This window comes from Crocodylus siamensis, chromosome 2 (assembly GCF_052110815.1).
Source record: "Crocodylus siamensis isolate JL-2025a chromosome 2, ASM5211081v1, whole genome shotgun sequence".
NCBI lineage: Eukaryota > Metazoa > Chordata > Crocodylia > Crocodylidae > Crocodylus > Crocodylus siamensis.
Window position 1 is genome coordinate 172,978,571 of NC_143396.1, and position 12,997 is coordinate 172,991,567.

Sequence of the window (12,997 nt, forward strand, 5' to 3'; positions counted from 1 at the left end):
GCACAGTGGACTCATCCTTGGGTGGATTTTTTATGCCTTCAGTTCTGTATACCTTTATCCTTTCTTATGCTCTAGATATCTCTCCTCCATTCCTTATCCTCCTCCCTTATTCCTTCCTCCCTTCCCCTATAGCTTCTGTACCATTTCTCCTCCCTCTTTTTTAGGGGCTGTTGTCCTCCTCTTTTAGTGTGTAATAATAGTTGTCTTCCCTTCCCTCTCCCTCCAACCTACCCCTTTGCTCTCTTTTTGTACCTACAATGTGGGTTGTATTATTATTTACTCGTATTATCACAGAGTCCAAGTCAGGGTCCTGTTGTGCTGGCTCCTATACAGACATGGAGCAAAATAATGGACAATGCTACAGAGAACTTGTCTTTGCTATGGGTTCCTTTCCTTCACCTCCCATGCCGTTTCACAGCTTGATCCAACGCTCATCCCAATCCCTGGGGAGCTTTGCTGCTGTTTATAGGCGGAGCTGGATTAGTTCTTACATCTAGTCAGCAGACCTTACATTGATGTCTAGTCGGCAGCCAGTATCAAGTGGAGTGCCCCAGTGGTCAGTCCCAGGGCCAGTTTTGTTCAATGTCTTCATTAACAACCTGGAAGATGGCACAGAGTGCACCCTCAGCAAGTTTGCAGATGGGGGGGAGTAGTAGATACACTAGAGGGTACAGCTAGGATTCAAAGTGATCTAGACAAATTGGAGGATTGGGCCAAAAGAAATCTCGTGGGGTTCAACAAGGACAAGTGCAAAGTCCTGCAGTTAGGATGGAAAAATCCCATGCACCAGTACAGGCTGGGAGCTGTCTGGCTGGGAAGCAGCTCTGCAGAAAAAGACCTGGGGGTTACAGTGGACAATCAGCTGAATATGAGCCAGCAGCGTGCCCTTATTGCCAAGAAGGCTAATGGCATGCTGGGCTACACTGGTAGGTGTGTTGCCAGTAGGTCAACAGAAGTAATTATTCCTCTCTGTTCAGCACTGATGAGTCCACATCTGGAGTACTGTGTTCAGTTTTGGGTCTTTCACTACAGAATGGAGGTGGACAAATTAGAGCAAGTCCAGTGGAGGGTGACAAAAATGGTGAGGGGGCTGGGCACATGACTTCTGAGGAAAGACTAAGGGAACTGGACTTATTTAGTCTAGAGAAGAGAAGACTGAGGGGGGATTTAGTAGCAGCCTTCAACTATCTGAAGTGGGATTCAAAAGAGGATGGAGCTAGACTGTTCTTAGTGCTGGCAAATGACAGAAGAATGAGCAAAGGTTTCAAGTTGCAGCAAGGGAAATTTAGGTTAGATATTAAGAAGAATTTTCTCACGAGGAGGGTAGTAAAACACTGGAACAGATTACTTAGAGAGGTGGTGGAAGCTCCATCCTTGCAGGTTTTCAAAACCCAGCTAGACAAATCTTTGGCTGGGATGATTTAGTTGGGGACGGTCCTGCTTTGGACTAGCTAATCTTCTGGGGTCCCTTCCAGCCCTAATTTTCTATGATTCTATCTCTCCTTCCCCCTAAGCCTCTCTTTCACACCCACATTTTATTTCTCCCACCCTATCAATTCCTTGCTCTGGTTCACCCTCTGCCATTGCTCCCTTTCCACCTTATCCTTTAGCCTTCATTTCTTCCTTGGCCCCACACCCATTATTCCCCCTAGTTGCCTATATCCTCATCATCAGTTTGATGATGCTCCCATCTACTCCCACTCCACCACACACTTCCTCCTGCCCTTGTCCACTCTGAGAAGGCTTTAAGAACTAGGTGCTTGGCCATTCCAGGTTTTCTTATCCCTTTCTCACTGACATACTCAGGCACCAACAAGACCCATAATGTCAGGTTACATTTGGGACTTTCCTGCAAATAGGATCTCTGAGGAACCTCCTTCTGCAAGGAGACATCCTCTACAGCCCTGTAGAAGCACAGAAGTGGGTCTCAGCTGCCTATACAAAACATCAGGAAGCTTCCTCTCAATTCTCAGGAGCTGCAGAGAAGAAAAAAGAGTGGACCATGGCCTGAGATAAGATGGGAAAGGGGAAAGTAGAAATTGGAGGATGTAAATGGGTTTAATAAATTTCCCGATGTAAAAGACAATTGCAGGGTTTTTAGTTCCCATCTGGTGGTTGTAGACAAAGTTCACTGAATTAAGGTACAAAAAGTTAGAGGAAATGAGAAAGCAACATGTAAAAAATACCTCCAACTTACTGATGGTAAGGCTAGTCAGCTGGACAAGGTTGCAGGCTTCAGGCCTGTACCCCAAGACAGAAAATCAACTACAGCTGTGAGTCAGGGGAAGAGCGGGTGATTTATGTGGCCATTCTGAAGTATCTTTTACAACTCCTGAAGTATCTTTTACAACTCCCCGGCAGTTCATGTGGCTCTGCTGCCAGTTCACACCCATTGAATGTCTAACTTTGTACTACCTCTATGGGACAATTTTGGTTTAGTATTTAAAATGACAGAACTTCAGAGTTGTGGAAACATCCTGCTGTCCTTGGGTCTCAAATGGAAATTCTGAACTCCTTGGCAGGGTCAGGCTGACCATTTGGCTGCCTTTATATACATTATTTCAGATTAAATATTTATGTGCTATAAATAGGGCATTTTAATGCATGAGTCATTAGTGAGAGTCATGTTTGAATAGTGGCAAGCTACCAGTATTTTAACAAGAGGCTCACACAATATTTTTCATCTTCAGCTAGGGATAAACTGTGATGGTTCAAGGTTAAAAAGAGCCCAGACCTAGACCAACCAATGACAAGCCATCAAATGAAAGTTATCACTCACTTGCCTGCCCAGTGTGATGGCCCTACCCCATGCACCAGTCTGACTTTGCATGATGGAACCAGCCTCATGTAAGCCCAATCTAACACACAGGGCCAAGTTATCCCAACCTGGAGGCTTCTCATTGGTTTGGAAATTTAGCAGCAGGGGAACAGCAATTAATGTTGCCACTGCTCCCCTGCTGATAAATTTCCAGAGCCATAGGAAGACCCATGGGCCAGAGGTTAAGCACCACTACTGGACCCATCCAAATAGGTCCATGGTCCCCCCACAGCTCAGGGCCAAGATCCAGCTTCACTTTGACCTCAGCACTGGCTTCTAGTTCACCTTGACTCTGACTTTGGACTCCTGGCTCCCTGGGAACCTGACCCTGGGATTTTGTCTGTGTATCAGGTGACCTTCCCTGACCAGCTACTCCCTAGTTCCTAATGCTTTGCAGAAAGTCACCAATGATCCATCCCTTGTACCCTCCCTGACACTTTGAGTAGATTGTATCTGTGACAGATGTGTTCTATAGCTCCTGATAGACCCATCCTCCTTAAGTTAGTTTGGCACATTTCTTAATCCAGCTATACAATTGTCATTGGGTTCCATGGTTAGGGGCAGACATTCAAAAAGCCTGAGCCTGAATTGATTCAATCTTTGCAGGTTAGTCTAACCTGCAAAGCTTGAATTGATTTGGAGGTGGATAGACATTCCCTTTTCATTTCAGAAATGCAGGTACATGCCTGGAATGGCTCAGGCTCAAAGATGGGGGGCACTGGAACAGCCCTCCCTTCCTTTTTACAGTACTGAGCTGGGATGGAGGGGGGAGGGGGGCATGGCCAGGCCCCAGCAGGATGCTCTGTTTAGCTCAGCAGGGAATTGATAACAGTGCTTATCACCCCTAATCAGTGTTTATCGTCAGGGCCAGCTCACAATTTTTGGAGCCCCCTGCAAGAAATAGCTTTGGGGCCCCCTGCCCCAAAGAAGCTAGTGGGGGTGGAGGGGGAGGGTGGTGAGTGGCTGGACATGAAGCCAGCGGCAGCAGTGGGGTGGGGGGGGTGGCAAGCAGCTGGACACAGGGGGCCCCTTAACTGCAGGGCCCCCTGTGGCCACAGGTTTCTCAGGATAGGACAGGCCAGCCCTGTTTATCACCCCATTAAGAAAACAACAGGGACATTACCAGCTTTCTATTGATTCTGACCATAGCAGCATGTGGTCTGCTAGCTAATACAGATACCTCCCAGCAAAGCAGAGGGAAGTGGGGAACTCCTGTTTAGCAGGGAGTGGTGAGGGGGAGTGGGGGGAGCAGACTGCAAGTCTCTGCTGGAGCTGCAGCCAAGGAGCAGAGGGGAGGGGCCAGCCCTGCTGTGAAGCAGAGAGTCCCACCCAGCCCAGAGAGGATGTTGAGGGAGTCTGATTTATCTTAAACCAGCAGGGGGTCTGGGACAGACATTGCTTAAACTGGTTTGACCCAAATCAGTTAAGTCTGATACTACATTCAACCACTTTTATCTCAAACCAGTTTCAGCCATTTTCTAACTGGTTTATGCATACTAAATATCTGTTCTGTTACAGCTTTAAACCAGTCTCTGATCAGTTATGTGTCATGTCTGTCCCTAGCTCCCCTGGGGAGCTAGGGACAGACTATGTGGTGGTTTACTCTGTGGTGTCTAAAAGAATACTTCCTTTGGTTTGTTTTAAAATTGCTGCCTGATAGTCTTATTCAGTGCTCCTTAATTCTTGCATTATGAGATGGAGCAAATAATAGTTACCTATTCACTTTTTCCACATAATTTATGATTTTATAGACCTTTTTCAGTCACCTCCCCACTGCCTCTCCAACCCAGTCATCTCTTTACCAAAATGAAGAGACCATGTCTTTTCAGTCTCTCCTTGAATGGAAGCTTTCCATAACTCTGATCACCTTTGCTTTGAAAATAAATTATTGGAGGAGGTAAACCAGCATTTGGGGTTCCTGCTCTGCCAAATGTTTCCAACTGTATCACAAGTCTTGTGTTATTTGGTGTGCTTCTTTAAAGACAGAGCTCCTGGAGTCAACTGATTTCATGAGAATCTTATTTTTATGTTGTCCATTTCTCACAGTATCAAAACGCAGAGGCAAATAAAAAATACAAATGTTTAATTTTTTTAATGTCATTACTATCATGACTTTTCAGACCTAATGCTTGATTTTTGGACTCCTCGAATGATATTGAGCTGAGTGTATAAGATGACTCATCACCACCTTGTGTACATAGTACTCCTTGCCGCATGTGCATTCAGTGTCTTGCTTCCCTGTAATTGATCCATTATGTTAATGTAACAGCCCATACATCCTCCACTGCAGGTGTAGTTTCAAAGGATCAAGGAGAAAAAAGGTGGCAAGAAACAATGCACTCTAGGGAGCACCAGACTTCTTGAATAAACAGCCCTGTTAAACAAAGACACTGCCATGTTTAGGAGATGTTTGTTTCCAGTAGTGTGCTTCTCTTGGCTCTCTTTCCTGGGATGATTAGCTCTGCTAGAGATTGGGATAGACATGACAATTGCATCATTATGCAGGGTCATACAAGTGCTCAGATACCATACTGATGGGCGCAGGGCTGAGGATATTATTTAGGTTTTATTCAAACTGTTCATTCTGTTATAGCTCTGGTGGTATAATGCCTGGTACATGCTGTTTAGCGCTAGGACAATATCAGTGACACAGAACTACTCCACTGACTTATTCTGGCAGCCACACCAGGTAGGTAGTATTAACTGAGTATGAAGACAGTCTCTGTGATGTAGAGAAAAAAAGGGATGCAGAGAAAGAGGGGTTCTGCTATGATAACCAGGGATCATGGTTTTCTCTGATTAAAAAAATATACATTATATATGTATGTATGTGTGTGTGTGTGTGTGTGTGTGTGTGTGTATAAAGTGATGTTTTATTTAAATCACAGAAAAATGTGGATTTGAGGTTACTTCTTTTTAACCAAAAATTGGGGATTTTTTAAATCAGAGAAAACCAGGATCCCTCATGATAAATCCAGGAGTGGCAGCCAAGGGCAAGAGAAAGCTTATGTAGACATTCATGTTTGTTGTTCAAGTTAACATTAGAGAGAGAGGCTGCAAGAAGGGTGCAGCTTTGTGCTGGATTTGGAGCATGACAGTAACAGCAGGTGAAAGGAGTGGAAAAGACTGATATGTTTTGTTATACATAAACCAGGGATGAACACATTCTCTCATACCTCCCGCCATGTGTGTTTTGTGTTCTGATTTTAACTACTTTTTAAAAATGGAACAATAATAACCCCTCCATTAGTAGTTTTCAACTTCTCTTATCTTATTTTTGGGGCTATAAAATGACACTCTTAGGACAAATAAAGAACATCAAGGGAATTCCAGATATACTGTGACTGGCGAGGCAACCAGAAATCACAGGGCTTGATCCTAAGTCAGTTTAGCTCAGTAGTTTTGCCAAATGACTTCAGTGGACTCACAATCAAGCCTGGAAGTCTTGGAAGAGTTCCAGTATTTATGGTATCTGTGGGATCACCTAGAAGTTAAGGAACACACAGGGTTTAGCTTCCTACAAGCTATCTGGTGGGATTGATAAGAGGGAAAGTTTCCCTTCCCCCCTTTTATTGGGTGCAAATGTATAGTGGGGTGTGGGTGGCAGGACAAAGGTGTTTGCGTGTTTGCACAGCTTCTGTTGCAAATACCAAGAAGTACCGACTTGATAGGATAGATCCTATTTCCTGTTTTGCCTGAAAAAAGAGCGAAGTCCAGTTGTGTGTAAAGCCTTTCAGTTTTCATGTAGTGCAGTCATTGCTAGACTGAGGTGAAAGGGAGTTAAGTGTGGCAGTGCCATCTCTTTCCAGCTGACCAATGAAACCCAGGAGGTTTTGGGAGTGTTGCTGGAAGCACTCTCTCTCATAGCAATCTGCAAAGGTAAAAACTTTTCAATTCAGGGGTATCTGGGACTCATGAAAATGGTACTGAAGAGCCTGGTTTCATTCTACCTAGTCATCATGAAGAGAAATAAAAGTGATCGTGCTATTTCTTCAAATTACACATGGCAGGACACCCTCCTGCATATATGTTTCTTCCACAATCTAAGGATGATGGCCTAGGAACATGAGCTTTAGCAGGGAGGTTGTCCTTAGAGCAAAGAAGGACCTCAGTGAAAATCTGCCTTGGATTTTGCTGTGCTCTGAGTGTTTTCGATCCAGGGTTCACACATCCACAGAAGTGTTTTGCTTACAACAGTGACCCCCCAGCGCTCTAAATAAAAGAATTGCACATCCAAGCCTATCCAACTTAGGATGGCACTAACATATTTCATGGGGCCCATCCAATCTGATTGTTTAGGACTGTGAGGAAAAGGACTTAAAATTATGCTCTCTCCTCCTGTGTAGAATGGCTTAAGAACAGATGTTTGTGCTCTAGAAACAGGGGTGAGAGAAAAACTGTATTATCCAGAGTTTCCTGTACCTGGGGCACCATAGTGTAACAGAAGGTTTGTCAGAGAACTTATTACACCTTCTTCATTATCATGATGCATTTATACCAGTCCATCAGAGATAGTTGACGGCTGCTCTGTTACATCCATAAGCAAATGCCTCCATCACACTTTACATCAAGTATGTGTGTGTTAGAGCAGTTGATATAAGAGCTTGCTAAACCACGTCATGCTCCCTTACACCATGAGATGGACAGAATATCTTAGTAGTGATAAGCTCATGTTGAAGACATTGGAGTTCAAGTAGAGCTTTAAATACCCAGAAAAATGTGTCACAAAGCAGAATAAAGACAGTCCTTGTACTGAAACTGCATATTATTGTAAGAAGGAGGAGGATAGATAGCAGACAGAAGTAAATACACGTAATGATGTCAAACTGAGACTGGCTAATACTTGTTGGGCATGTTATTCTTGGAGATTGATCGTAAAGAATATGTTTCTCAGCAGCCAAAGAAAATCCGTTAGAGAACAGTGTGAATGAGGAACCTGGCCACAAGCTAGGAAGGAGACAACAAAAATATGTCAGTCCTGAAATAGGAGTTATTGTCTCATAGCACCATCTGCTGTACCTTGGTGAGAGTGCAACAGGAACAGTCAATGTGTCAGGGGTGGGCAATATTTGTGGGCAGTGTCAAAAGTACCTGCGACCTCAACTCATAAGATGTTGGTGTGCCAGTGGCAGCTGGCAAGGAAGCCATGAGGTGCCCAATCCTTGATGTGGCAGTGCAGCCCCAGTTTGTTCCCCAAGGTGCGAGTGCCAAGCAAAATGCCTTTTTGTGCCATGCTCCAGCATGCATGCCAGGGGTTACCTATCCCTGCTCTAGCCCTTTCTTAAATTTACTCAGGGCTTGAGAGGCAGCCAAAAGCATTAAATCAGATACACTGTTTCCAGTTAGGGAGGCAGTAGGAGTGGAGTGAGTGCAGCACGTCTCAGTATAGTACTCTATGGCACTATACTGGGGTGGTAGAGACGTACCCATGATACTATTGCTAGGATCCTAGACGTACATGCCACTGAAATGAATGTAGACGGTTCACCTAGGGATATATGCAGCAGTTCTATTGGGCGCAAACATGAAGATGTTATTGCCAGGTATCAAAATCCTTTTTTAAGATTACAATAAGTGAAAATCTGTATTTGTCATGAGGGAAATGTTGTGGGTCCAGACAGACAGCTAGACAAACACAGATGTCAGTAGACCTAAGTCCGGTCCATGGGCTGGGTGTCTGACATCACTGCATAATCTCATATCCAGCTGCATAATAAGAATTATGTTTGCTTCTCTCCATATTTCATGCGTTTAGATTACAATATACTTATGTTAAATATTCCTACCTAGTTCTGTTTAGGTATTCTCCAGGAAATGGTTCTCATGCATTGGAGAATGACCTGTAAGATAGTTTTTGAAACTGTGATGGTCCAGGAAATATAAAAAAGGCAAGGGTTTTTTTGTGCTTATCTTTTATTGGACCAACTGCATAGTTGGGAGACGTATTGGACAAGCTTTCATGAATCTTAGTCTTTGCATTTGTAGAAATTGGTGACGCCTGTTGCACCAAGCTGAAAGCCTCTTTGAACTTAGGAGAGTAGAAATACTGAGAAGGGCAACACTTGATTTCATTTCAGTTTGAATTATACAGCATACTGCTATGCTGTGCATATATGGAATTGATTTTTTTCTAGATCAATGATGACCGTTAAGATATCTTCCACTTGCAGTGTTTTCCATTTAAATATTTTATTTAAAGGACAATGCTTTTAAAGAACCCCACAGCCTTGGCTAATAAAAAAGCAAGGGAACTTTTGGTTTTGCTGATCTTAGCAGAGTCCTTCTTATGGCAGGGAACAAGGTTTTAAAACATTACTTCAACCTGATGATTATGAAATAGTGGCGTTCAAATGACAGTGTTATGTGCAGCTTCTGAAGTCATAGACTTTAGGCACCTGTAACTATGTGCTGCCATCACATGGCCACTTCATTCAGTATAATGGGAGTATTTTCCCTGTTCTTTCTCATTATTCCTCTCCTTCCTTAGCCCAGCACTCCTGTGTTTTCCATATGGTGACCCCATGTTACAACAGAAGGTTTCAGTACCTCTCCCATCTAGCTATAAAAATGGTTATGTTTTGGACTTCCCCTGAACACAGCAGACATAGCTGTAATTCTCTGTACTCATTTACACCCTACTTGAAGGTCACAGTTGCCTGACAATCTGTTTATCAGTGTCATATTTGGATTAGCAGTGCTTTGAGAGTTTCCTACAATGCTCACAGAAGCTGCTGAGCCTTTGTACTGAGGCCAGTGGATTTTAGAACATGTTTTGAGTGAAGGGAAATGCAGAAAGATAATGAAGAAACTGGAATGACCTCAGGTGCAGCAGGCATAAATTCTCCCAAAGCAAGCCAGAATGTTTTAAGAACAGTGAAGACTGCAGAATACAAGGATAGGGGCAGAGAAATGTGTTACAGTGCACTGCTGTGTGGCCCAGCCTCTAGACGCTTTAACTTGCGCACCCAAAATGGTGTTATCAAACCCAACCAGCTGTGCTTAACAGTAACACTGTTGTATCATGTGCAGATTAAAACCCATGGTAGCAAAATACTATCTGCTGTTTTTATGAATCAAAATATACAAAAGGCCATGACTGATTAAAGATTCTTTTTTCAGAAATACATGCGGCAGGAGTTGTCACAGGACAAACTGGCATCTTGGCCCACAGCAGATCACCGCTGTCCTCCTAAAACATAAAAGGAGAAATCCTTCCATTCACTCCCCACCTTTTTTTTCTCTCACCCCCCTCTCCTCAGAGAGAATGAAAGTAGCAATGGTTTCTTTTCCCTTCTTGTGGCCTCCTTTGACACATTCTTATCTGCCAGACACTGGCCTCCAGCCATCACACCTCAGATAGATTTTTTTACAGATCTCACCACCTCAGCTTATCAAATGATCAAATGACATATTTCTCACAGCAGGAGGTGTGTTTAAAGAAGTGCCCTAACCAGACTGCAAGATGAATAACGACCATCACTATTTCTAAATTACTGTTTCTTTCAGTGGGATATAGTGTAACCCTCCACCTCCTGTCCTGTATTGATGCTGTGCATTATCAAACAGCTGCTTCATTCCTCCCCACAACCTGCTGCACTTCACCTTCAGTGATAAGTAAATTTGTTGAGAAGTTTAGGGGTCAGGGTAAGCTGTTGGGTCTGCCCCTTGGTATTGGCTCTGATTCCTGGTGCAGTTTTCATCTGCAGCGGAGATAGCATCAAAGGGGGAATTCTGTAAGAACTGCTGGGTGGAATGACTCCAGTCAGAGACAGCCTTTGGGTAAATGGTCCCAGGGAAAAGAAGTTTGGTGCATGGGATATGCAGAGATCTGGGGGGCATATATCTCCCCTCACTTGCCCGGGAGTGCATGCAGTGGTAGAAGCCACCCTCCCCGCATCCCTGTGCCCCACTGAACAAGCCACTCACAGTTCCATCCCGCACCCTGCCCCAGCTGGGCAGTGCCTGTTGGCGCCTCTTCACTTCGGCACCTCTTCACTTCAGTCACCCCCCTCGCCTTCCCTTGATACAGCACTGAATGGTGTCCTGGGCAAACTTGTAATTTGGTACCCCACCACTCCCCCTTGGTGCCCTCCCAGGTCAGTGGCACTGCTGCAGACAGAGACAAGCAGGGGCAGAGGTGCAGTCTTTCAGGGAGGTGGAGTGGCATGGTGGACCAAGCAGGTAGGTGGATAGGTACCAATGCTGCTGCCCACATTGCCTGGCCCTGCTTCTGACCAGTGGCTGGAGGCAGGCAGAGGGAAGTGGGGGCACTGAGCTGGGTTGGGCACTGCTCCTCCTGCCTGGGGGAGGTGGGGATTAGCTGGGTCAGGGCAGAAGGGAGAGTACTGCTGTGAGCATGCGTGTGCTTGTGTGGTACCCCTCTCACCACAGCACCCTGGGCAGTCACCCATGCTGCCCACCCCTAAGCCCAGCTCTGTCTTCCCTATCCCCTAGTTTGGCTTGCCTCTTAGATGGCTGTTTTGGTCCTAAAGTTCTCCATATTTCACAGGCAATTGGTATCCCCTTACTTTTGCTGCTGGAAATCATTGGTGCAAAAACAAATACTTGTGAAGGCATGAGCTACTTGGCATTTTAATTTTCTCCATAGGTAATGCCACATCAATCTTCCTTGCATCAGCAGATCTCAAAGCACTTTTCAAGAGAGTGTTGGGGCGCAGTTGTAGTGATGGTGGGCCAGGAAAAGTACAAAAGATAAGGTCCTTTGTGAGCAATTAATCTTTTAATTAATTAAAGTAACTTCGTTACTTTAAGAGGGCAAAGCAGTGGGATACAGCCATGTTCTAGGAGACAGCTGAGCCAGGGCCAGCTGCATTTGAGTAAGCAGCCAGAAGAAAGTCCAAAGAAGGGTTATAGGGCTGCCTATAACCACTTAGGAGCTAGCCAAGCAATAAGCAAACAAGGCAAAGCTCCAGGCAGGGAGGAAGGGCTACAGCTCAGCAGAGCCAAATGCAGTTAGGGAGAGCAGGCTGCTCATCGAGGTCAAGGGTACATGCCCCAAAGGGGTGGAGGTCTGGGAGATACCAGCTTAGCTCCTGAGCCAGAGCAGTCAGCCTGGGTGCTTGGGGGAAGAGCTCCTGGCCCAGAGGTGGGGCGGTGGAAGCCATGAGTAGGGCTGGAGCTGGGGAGAGGCTAATCAATCAGGACAGGAGCCTGGGGAGAGCCTGGAGACAGGCACCTAGTAGCAATAGAAAATGTTGGGGTTTTGGCTATTGTAGACTGGAAAAGACCAGGGGTTTTGGGGTGCAGAGGTGACCCTTGAGGTTCCTGGCAGGCATTCCCTGCTATCAGGGGATCAGGTCAAGAGAAAACCCTACAAAGGTCTGGGATCCTGTGGGTTGTGCAGGCCAAAGCCCAGCTGTGCAAGGACAGCGAGCGAGCTGCCCTGGAAAGATGGTCGGAGTCTCAGAGCTGGAGAGGAGAGCATCAGGAGACCCAGTATAAAAGAGGCAGGGCGAAGGAGCCCAAGTGGGCTGAAGCCAACCAACAGGGGCCTAGGGCCCAAGCCACTGGAAGTTAATGTAGGACCAGAGGGGCCAGCAAAGGACAAGTGACAGCTGCAAGACAGGTGTGGCTACAAGGGCAGCTTTTGGTGCCACTAGGCATGGATAAGGGTGGTAGGGCCATGAGGGGTGCCTGCAGGGCAGGACAGGTGCGGGCAGGGCGCAGAACAGCTGTGGTATTGGACTGCGGGTCCAGAGAGAGGGACGGCAGCGGGACCAAGCACCCACCTCTGTCAGTGAGGTGCACTCGGGATCGCTGCGGGACTCCAGCGGCAGCCCAACAATTCACATACATCATAGCGTGGCCGGCAAAATAGCGAGGGACACTATGGAGCTGGAGTGGGAGCTGGATTAAGGCGGCCATTGCGGGGTGTCACAGCCGCTCTCATGGGTGAGTCCTGCTGCAAGGTTGGAAGGACAGAGACGAACTTTTGGGTGCTACTGCCGCGCTCTTCCTCGGGCCTCTGAGAAAAGCAGCAGATGCTCCCGGCCTACAAGCGAGGTCAGCGTGACTAGCTCCCTTTCAAAGACGGGGAAACTGAGGCACCAGGGAAGCGCCAAGGCTTGCTCTAGGTAAGCAGACCGCACCCCGGCCCAGTGCTTTGCTTCGGGCCATGCCTGCCTCGGGCAGAGAGGCCGCCCTCCCCCTGCCTCGCGG